Genomic DNA, 10,658 nt, shown 5'->3' on the forward strand with positions numbered 1-10,658 from the left:
TAGAAGGAAAGGGATTATTGCTGATTTTATTTGAACTGTAATGCATGCACTGTATTTCAATTGTATTGTTGTCTTGTCTGTTTTATTAGGAGTCTCATGAACTCCTGTGTCTGTCTCTAAGGATTTTTCCTTACCTTTCATCTTTTCTAAACTTCCTATATTATTATACTGTCCACTCCCATTTCTCTTGAAAGAGAAGTGATTGGTCACACACTTCTCACCTCGCTCCAATCCGTGTCTACCACCCCGGGTAGGCGGATTCAGTGACTAGTCTACGTTTTGGGAAGACGCACCTGAGAAAATCCCACGATTCTCGGGTGGCAGTCGAGCATTGTAGACGTTCTTGTTCAGTTTTCCTTCTCTCTCCCTATATCTAGGACGCTGGTATAGGGGTAAAGGGATTATGGGACAGGATTTAAACAAGCCCAGTAAGGGCTGGTTAGCATGTGATTTAGTCGAAGACAGAGAGGGTGAGGAAATGGTTAAAGGTGTTGAAAAGATTGCAAAAGTATGTAAAATTGCTGTACCGACATGTGGAAGATTGCAACCAGAAAGTTGGCGTAGGTTACTGACAGAAAAGAAAGGCAAGCTTACAGATAATGGTTTATTAAAAACTGCTGAAGCATGGTATAGAGTAGCGAAGGCTATTCAGCTAGAAGGTTGGGTTGAGGAAGAGATAAATCACAAAGGTGTGAAATTGTTTGTGTATCATAATAATTGTGTTGCTGGGGTCTACCCTCAGCCAGCGCCCAAAACCGGCGCCCAGGGAATGTCTATCCCCAAGGTTCAGTCAGCCATAAGTGATAGCCAGCCGACTATGTTCCCCACTCCCAATCCTCCTAACACCCATCCCATTACCTCCCCTGTCTGCCCGGTCCTGAATTCTGATGGATCTTTCTTTTCCCCTTCCCCATCTTTGACATTCCCATCATCCTCATCCATCCCTACGCTACCTGCTATACCTTCCCCTACCATTTCATCTGCCATCCCTTCCCTACAATCCCTCTCCATTAATGATCCCCTCCCCTCTGCATCCGCCCAGCCAACCACCTCGTCCACCCTCACCCCGGCTCCTCCCTCTACACCCACCCCTACCAATCCCTCTCCGTCCCCTCCCATCTCCGCCCCAGCCCAATACCCCACCTCCTTTCCCTCCCCAGCCTGGCCCTACCCCTTCCCTTATCCCATGGCCCTGCCCTATCCCGGATATCCACTACCCCTTCCACAAGCCACTCCCCAAGTTCCGGTTATGCCCAGTCCGGCACAGATTGCTCCGGGTGTGCCCACATCTAACATGGCCGCCACTCCTTCCCTTAACCCTAATGTAACACCTTTTCCGGCCACCAATATGGCGGCCCCCAGTTCGGCCCTGATGCCGGTAATTCCCGGTGACTACCTATCCCCAGGTTATGACTCGCTAGCCACCCCTGCATCCGGGGCTCGTTCCCAACCACCGACCCTTTCACCTCATGCGGGCCCTGCACCGCGTAAAAGAGCCAATATCATAGAATTCGATGATGACGAGATGGACAGGGTGTCCCATGTCTCATCGGAACTTGCCGCGGGAGCCCCAACTCATCGTTCTATCGATGACCCCTTTGGCCACAAGGGTCGGGGAGAACAGGCCCCTCCTAAATATGTTGCTTTTAATCCCACTCAAGCTAGTGCTCTAATGAAATCACTCCCTGACCCAGAAAAGCAGCCTATGCCCTTCTACCGAGGGATAGTTCAAATTCAAAAGACTTATTCCGCCGCATGGCGTGATTTACTGAGCATTTGTGCTATCAAAGCAGGGGATGCGTATTGGCCAAGTATGGCCCGACACCTCAGTACAGATCTGCTCAGCAGTGATGTTGATTACCCCTCTGGAGTAACTTTTTGCACCCAATTAAGAGAATGGGCTGAGGACAAACTTGCAGATCAGGCTGCTGGCCTTACTGATGTTATTCAAGATAAAGGAGAATCAGTGGAAAGGTTTCATGCAAGACTGTATCAAATGTTCACAGATTTGGGGTTTGATCTTACAGATAAGATTCATTCACAAATGCTGTCAGGTGCGTTTGTCCAAGGTGTTAAAGACTCTATACGCAAAGGAATCATTGCTGCACGTCCTGAATACAAGGTTGTTCCCTTGGATACCCTGCTTTTAGTTGCTAGAGGTCTGGAATCTGTTCAGACCCCAAGAAGACCCAATCCAGCTCCACTCATGGTGGCCCGCGCTACCCCCATCACCTCTGGCACCAGGGGTGCCAGGTTAGAGGATGTAACTTGTTTTAATTGTGGGGCTCAGGGACACTACAGAAGTGATTGTCCGGAACCTAAAAAGGAACCCGGGGCACCCAGAAAGTTCTCTAAGCCTGCCCCAGGCCCCAAGACCGAGAAAAAGATTCCAATTATTGAAGAACCAGATGATTAGGAAACTGGCAAGCCTGTGTCTGTAACCCCTATAATGGCAGCGTCTATAGGGGATAAGGGAGGGCCACTTGCCACAGTGACTTTGCCCATTGAAGACCATCCTACTACATTTCTAGTTGACACAGGTGCAGCCCGTAGTGTTCTACGAGAACAAGACCTGCCAGACCCATCCTTCCTGTCCAGTATTGATGTCTCTTGTGTTGGAGTGGATGGCCAGCCAAGACGTAGCCCTTTAACAACTCCACTACGAGTTGGCTCTAGCCTGCTTGCTCGCTTTGTAGTATCCTCCACATGCCCCATTAACCTGTTAGGTGCTGATGTTCTCTCACGCCTGCAAGCATCCATCACCTTTACCCCGGATGGGCAGGTAGAAATGTTTACACCTCTGTCTGTATCAGACACTTCAGCCCTATGCTCTTTGCCTCTGATGCTGCATTTAGAAAAGCCCCGTGAGGAGGCAGCAGAATTAAGGTCTAATTTCCCAGAGGAATTAAAAACACAGGTGCCCGCTAAGTTATGGTCCTCAGGCCCAGAGGACATAGGTCACCTAAATGTTCCCCCTGTGGTGGTAAAGCTTATTTCAGGAGCTAAGTTACCAAGGAAACCACAATATCCATTAAAACCAGCACAGTCCGCTGCAATTTCTGTCCACATCAAGGCACTCTTGGAGAAGGGTGCCCTGGTAAAATGTAAATCTGAATGCAATACCCCGTTATTTCCTGTGAAAAAGAAAACTCCAAAGGGTGAACCAGAGAAGTACAGGATGGTCCAGGACCTCCGTGCTGTTAATGAAGCTACCGTCCTGGACACCCCTCTTGTACCAAATCCTCATACTCTGCTCTCTGGAGTCCCACCATCTGCAAAATTCTTTACAGTTATTGACCTGGCCAATGCCTTTTTCAGTGTCCCACTGGACCCATCCTGTCAATACCTGTTTGCTTTCACTCATGAAATGCAACAGTATACCTGGACTGTCATGCCCCAAGGGGCACAAAATTCTCCAAGTCAGTTTGCTAAGGCCATGGGCACCATCCTTGACCCATGGCAAGCTGAGCACCCAGAAGTTGTCCTGCTTCAGTATGTGGATGATCTCTTGCTATGTGGAGATGATGTACCCACTACTGAAAGGTGTTCACTTAGTCTCCTTTGCTATTTGGCAGAACAAGGATGCAAAGCTTCACTCATCAAGCTACAATTCTGTCAATCTTCAGTGATCTTCCTTGGACATTGCCTATCTCAAGGTACCAGACATCTTACTCGGGACCGGGTGAGAGCTGTTTTGGACATTCCACCTCCAAGGACTTCAAAGTCTCTTCATGCCTTCCTAGGCCTCATTTCCTACTGCAGAGCATGGATCCCCGAAGCCTCTCTGCTTATGCAACCTCTCTATGATGCTCTTAAGTCTGACCCGTTCTGTCTGACCAATGAAGCCCTGGCCAATTTCGATGCTTTAAAACGGGCCATTGCTTCTGCTCCTGCCTTGGGCCTACCTGACTACTCCAAACCCTTTAAATTGTTTGTCTCTGAAAGACAAGGCCACGCAACAGGAGTACTCACCCAAACTAATGACTTAAGAGGTCGCCAGAGGCCTATTGGATATTTCTCATGTCAACTGGACATTGTGGCCAGAGGGACTCCTTCCTGTCTCAGGGCTGTTTTTGCTGCAAGAGAACTCATTGAAAGGACCTCAGACCTGGTCCTTGGCCACCCTCTGGTTGTTTTGGCCCCTCATGACATCTCTGCCATCATCAACCAAGTCCAGCTCAAGCACGTGTCTCCAGCCAGACATCTGCGCCTACAGTGTCATCTTCTTTTGCCTGACAACATTTCCATCCAAAGATGTCAAGTGCTTAATCCGTCCACTCTTCTTCCACTCCCTGAGGGGGGTATCTATTATGGATTTATCACGGATGAAACCTACATTCACCTGCTCTGTGGATGTATCAAGAAAGTCATGCATCCACATTTGACATTTTATGAAGGCGAAAAACCTCTCTGTGAAGGCCCGGATTACGCCTTCTGCACCATGTGGTACAAACCGAACATTACTCCTGAACCTTGCTATGAAGATGAGCTTTACCACCGGACCGATGTAAAGCTCACTGCACAAGACTTCTATTGTGACTCTGAAGGCAATAGCATGGTCTTGATCCAGCTACCTCAACAACTTAACTACCTTTACCGCCATTGGGATACCGCCATCCCACATATTCCTGTTACCAAGTTGAAGACAAGGTCATGGAATGATCTTGGGCCTATGGCAAAACTATGGGCCACCATGAACGAAGAACAGCTACAGGAAAATGGTATTGTCAAATACCCAACAACTGACCTTCTAGAAGCATGGCCACGCCATTTCCTGGAGAAGGAATTCCAAGATCTAGTCATAAAGAATGATTATGACCCAGAAACACCTCATGACTGTTTTGAACAGATGAAAATGGAAACAGTGCACTTACCAACTGTGCATGAGAACCCATTACCAGATCCGGATTTTACCCTGTTTGTGGACGGATCGAGATATGCCGATGAAGGAGGAACATATCACACAGGATATGCCGTAACCACAACAGATGAAGTCATTAAATCATCATCCTTACCGCCAGCAATGTCTGCGCAAGAAGCTGAATTACAGGCTCTGACTTCAGCATGCAAAATTTCCGAAGGAAAACGTGCTAACATCTATACAGATTCAAGATATGCTCTGGGTGTGGCACATGACTTCGGCCTTATTTGGAAGACTAGAGGATTTCTTACCACCGCCGGTACACCAGTCAAACACTGCACTGCAATCAAGGAGCTAATGGATGCCCTCCTACTCCCCAAAGAGGTGGCCGTTTTGAAAGTCAAGGCCCATGGGAAATTGGATACAGATGAAGCAAAGGGCAACCATTTGGCTGATCAAGCTGCTAAGTTAGCGGCCAGGGATTTGCAGGAAGTGGATGAAGAAGTGTCCGGACAGGAAGAAGAAGAAGAAGAAGAAGTCCCTATTTTTGCTTTGCAAACTCTTCCTACTGATTTGCGAATCTTACAAGAACAACAAGCTGCAGTCACTCCTGAGGAAATCCAGAAATGGAAAAAGAAAGGAGCTGTCCAAAAGGACGGAATATATTACAACAACTTCAAATTTTGTCTTCCCAGAAATTTATACCCAGCAGTGGTCCAATGGGCACATGGGCCTGCGCACCTGTCAAAAGAATTGATGGCCGCCCTCATACAGAAGTATTATGAAGCACCTGGAATCACAACATTGATCAATAGCTTTTGCAAGGCCTGTGTCATCTGTGCAAAATGCAATCCAGGAAGACCAATTAAGGTGCCTGCGAAACACCTGGCAAAGCCCATGTACCCCTTCCAACGAATTCAAATTGACCACATCCAAATGCCCAAGAGTGGGCCCCATGAATATGCACTAGTCATAGTGGACATGTTCTCAGGATGGCCAGAGGCATACCCAGTGGCCAATATCACTGCAAAAACAACCGCAAAGCGCCTACTTACAGATATTGTATGTAGATTCGGACTCCCAGAAGTTATTGAGAGTGATCAAGGCCCAGCCTTTACTGCAACTGTGACTAAAGAAATTTGGACTGCTCTAGGGGTGACTCTAGCCTTTCATACCCCTTACCACCCACAAAGTAGTGGTAAAGTGGAGCGCATGAATGGCACTCTAAAAACCAGAATGTTAAAAATGTCACAAGAAACAAAGATGCCCTGGCCAGAAAGCCTACCAATAGCTCTATTTAGTGTTAGACACACACCTAGAGGGAAGCATTCACTGTCCCCATATGAGGTTCTATTTGGGACAGCACCCAGACTAGGTTGTTATTATCCGCAGCAGTTGCAACTCCAATCAGATGTTTTAGTAGACTATGTAACTGAACTTGCAAATGTCCTAAACAAAATACATGCCCAAGTTTTCTCTTCAATTCCAGATCCCGAATTGGATACAGGTTCCCATAACCTACTCCCCGGAGATTGGGTCCTGGTTAAGAAGTTTGTGCGGAAAAATACCCTAGAACCGAGATTTGACGGTCCATTCCAAGTTCTCCTGATTACCGCAACCTCCGTCAAATTGGCCGGTAGGCCAAATTGGATCCACGCTTCCCACTGCAAGAAATCTCCTGCCCCAGAGGAAGCGAATATCGCACAAACATGTATCTCTGGTACATCTTCTCCTTAATTAGCCTCATGAAAGCCCAGCAAGTAGCCATTACCAAAGACATTAGTGGGTACACCTTCTGGTATAATTCATCATGCACCCAGGTGGCTACTTATACCTTTGACTATTGTGATATTGTAGAATGCCCATTTCCCACACCACAAATCCAGAGCATCTATAGAGACATCCCTCATTCGAAAGACCCATATGTTTGTGTAGTTGACAAACAATGGGGGCACAATTGTGACCATTGGGGGGCGGCGGGGTGGAATGCCGGGCCTGCCTGGGGTTACAAACCAAAAAGTGCCGTAGCTAAAGTAGATGATCATGGTAGATCGCTCCTCCAGAGAATGACTTTGAGAAAGCCTGGGGGGAGTACACCAATGAAATTAATCCTTAACATTGAGCATCCAAGTCCAACAGATGCAGACCAGTATGTGATGGGAATGTATTGGAAAAAGGGTTCCTACCAAAAGTTAGGGCATTTCTACCTTAAAGATATGTGCAACTCTTCTGAGTGGCAAGGGGCCACCCATATGGTCCCTAACCCATTAAAACCTCATATCCAGACCTTTCAAGACATGATGGCCATTGCTAACCCCACTTTTGAAGATACCATGGCCGCTGAAACAGGTTTTAATGATGTAAATTTATGGTTAGAATGGATGAAATATAACGCTAATAAGCATAATAGAACTGCATGTTACGTGTGTGGAGGTGCCCGGCCTCACCTGGGTACCGTACCTTTAATCCTACCTGTAGATATAGAAGAATGTATTTTAAGCCTTTTTGCCTATCACTATAATTTTAACAGGTCCATATGTATTGCATGGACAAAGGAGTATCCTCTCCTAGCCAACGATGTCAAACCCCCTGATGGTATTACCGTATATAAAGGTAATTACACTTGCTATGCCATGTACGATGGTATTGGTAAATTTGTGGGTAACTTTTCCAAAGGCTATTGTGCTACATACAGAACTGTCCCTGTACGTCTGCTGCAACATCACACTAGGTCACTAGGGGACATTTATTGGTTGTGTGGGGATTTACAGCTAAGATCCAGAATGGACACAGAATGGTGGGGAGAGTGTACTTTGACTAAGGCCATTATGCCTATACATATTATTTCTGACACACACCTCAACACCCACGAGTTCAGCCACACTAAGGTTAAACGTGACGCCCCAGTGAAAGGAAGTTTTGATCCTCATGTATATATTGATGCCATTGGAGTGCCCAGGGGGGTGCCCAATGAGTTTAAAGCTAGGGATGAAGTTGCTGCAGGATTTGAATCAATTTTTACCATAGTTACCGCAAACAAGAATCTAAATTGGATAAATTACATTTATTATAATCAACAGCGTTTTGTCAATTACACCAGAGACGCCCTCCAGGGGTTGGCCGAACAGTTGCAGGCCACATCCCAAATGACTTTCCAGAATAGAATGGCCCTAGATATGATCTTAGCCGAAAAAGGAGGGGTTTGTAAGATTTTACCCGACACTATGACATGTTGTACCTACATCCCAGAAAACACAGGCCCTAATGGTAAAGTCACACTAGCTATAGAAAAATTAAATGACTTGTCTGAAGAGTTAAAAAGGAATTCTGGGATAAAGGATCCCTGGGAAAGATGGTTTGGTTGGATGACAGGATGGCAAAAGGCTTTAATGCAGATTGGTATGGCTATACTAATTTTTCTTTTTATTTTTGCTCTTCTCTTTTGTTGTGTCCTCCCATGTCTGAGAAAATCCCTCATGAAGACTGTTGACCAAGCAGCACCCACTTTGACCCATCTCGAAGTTGATGACCAAGAATTCCAAGACATCAACTCACCCTGTCTGCCGCTGCAAACATTCCCTTTTGTCGATAAAGTGCAGGAATTCTAGGAAGGGACTAGCTCAAGGACAGCATCTGTCAGTGAATGGTAAAGGCCCCATGTGGAGAAGTGGTGGGTTAGCTGCCATGGGATACCCTTGGGTGTGAAGCGTTCGAGAGCCATACTGACGGATGGTTAGCCTATTAGGGTCAGACCTAGGGACAGCCTTGCACTTTGCATTAACACCTAGCTAGCGGCCACGGGGTTTCTGTGCCTTTGGGTTAACACGTCTTCTGATACTAATATAATAAAGTTTTATCTCTTAGAATCTAACATTTCATAGGGGGGACTGATGTGGAATTATTAAAAATCTTTATTGTACTTGTATTGAATTATTGTACTAACTCCATTTTAACTTTATACTGTGACTTCATCCTCCATTTTGTCCTCCTAACCTGACTTCTTCAATCCTCCATTTTGTCCTCATGACTTAACTTGTTCATTTTAAAACTACATTACGTGACTGAACTTCTCAACCCAATTAATACAGTAGACAAAGACCGTGTTTCCTTCAAGGACGAGTACCAGGAGGTGCTGGCTACTCCTTAAGACTTGCTGGCTACTCCTTAAGAGCTTGTAAGATAGTATAGTTTGAAGGCCACAGAACACAGTAGTAATGAAATGTTCTATTCATAAGAGACCTTGCACCTGGACATAAAGCCTGATATCACTGACCGTGTAAAATGACGCTTAGGACCCCCTTGTCCCCCACCCGTGTCCAGAATAATCCCACCTCTGATGGGTGGGCACGGGACTAACCTCTTAAATTTACTAACCAATAGGTAAGACACTAACTCCGTCACTTAACAATTAATCCAATTGATGATGTTTATTTGCTGATATTCTAATAATCAATGATGACGCAAAATGCCTCTTAAAAGGGCCTGCGCGCCCGCTTTTTCTTCACTTGCCAATAAACTTTCTCGAAGTTATTTTAACCTGAACCTCGTGTGTCAGACTTAATTACTTCAGCGTATATACGCAATTTAATTTTATTGATTTGGACAGGAACAGATAGACTCTGAACATTTTGGTTTACTTTCAAAAAGTACCATAACATTATATTATCCCATACTATATTATCCCATGTTATGTTATATTATCCCATACTATATTATCCCATGTTATATTATATTAACCCATGTTATATTATATTATCCCATGTTATGTTATATTATATTAACCCATGTTATATTATGTTATATTATCCCATACTATATTATCCCATGTTATGTTATGTTATATTATCCCATACTATATTATCCCATGTTATGTTATATTATCCCATACTATATTATCCCATGTTATGTTATATTATATTAACCCATGTTATATTATGTTATATTATCCCATACTATATTATCCCATGTTATGTTATGTTATATTATCCCATACTATATTATCCCATGTTATGTTATATTATCCCATACTATATTATCCCATGTTATATTATATTAACCCATGTTATATTATATTATCCCATGTTATGTTATATTATATTATCCCATGTTATATTATGTTATATTATCCCATACTATATTATCCCATGTTATGTTATGTTATATTATCCCATACTATATTATCCCATGTTATGTTATATTATCCCATACTATATTATCCCATGTTATGTTATATTATCCCATACTATATTATCCCATGTTATGTTATATTATATTAACCCATGTTATATTATGTTATATTATCCCATACTATATTATCCCATGTTATGTTATGTTATATTATCCCATACTATATTATCCCATGTTATGTTATATTATCCCATACTATATTATCCCATGTTATGTTATATTATATTAACCCATGTTATATTATGTTATATTATCCCATACTATATTATCCCATGTTATGTTATGTTATATTATCCCATACTATATTATCCCATGTTATGTTATATTATCCCATACTATATTATCCCATGTTATATTATATTAACCCATGTTATATTATATTATCCCATGTTATGTTATATTATATTAACCCATGTTATATTATGTTATATTATCCCATACTATATTATCCCATGTTATGTTATGTTATATTATCCCATACTATATTATCCCATGTTATGTTATATTATCCCATACTATATTATCCCATGTTATGTTATATTATATTAACCCATGTTATATTATGTTATATTATCCCATACTATATTATCCCATGTTATGTTATGTTATA

This window comes from Pelobates fuscus, chromosome 12, assembly GCF_036172605.1.
Source record: "Pelobates fuscus isolate aPelFus1 chromosome 12, aPelFus1.pri, whole genome shotgun sequence".
Taxonomy (NCBI): Eukaryota; Metazoa; Chordata; class Amphibia; order Anura; family Pelobatidae; genus Pelobates; species Pelobates fuscus.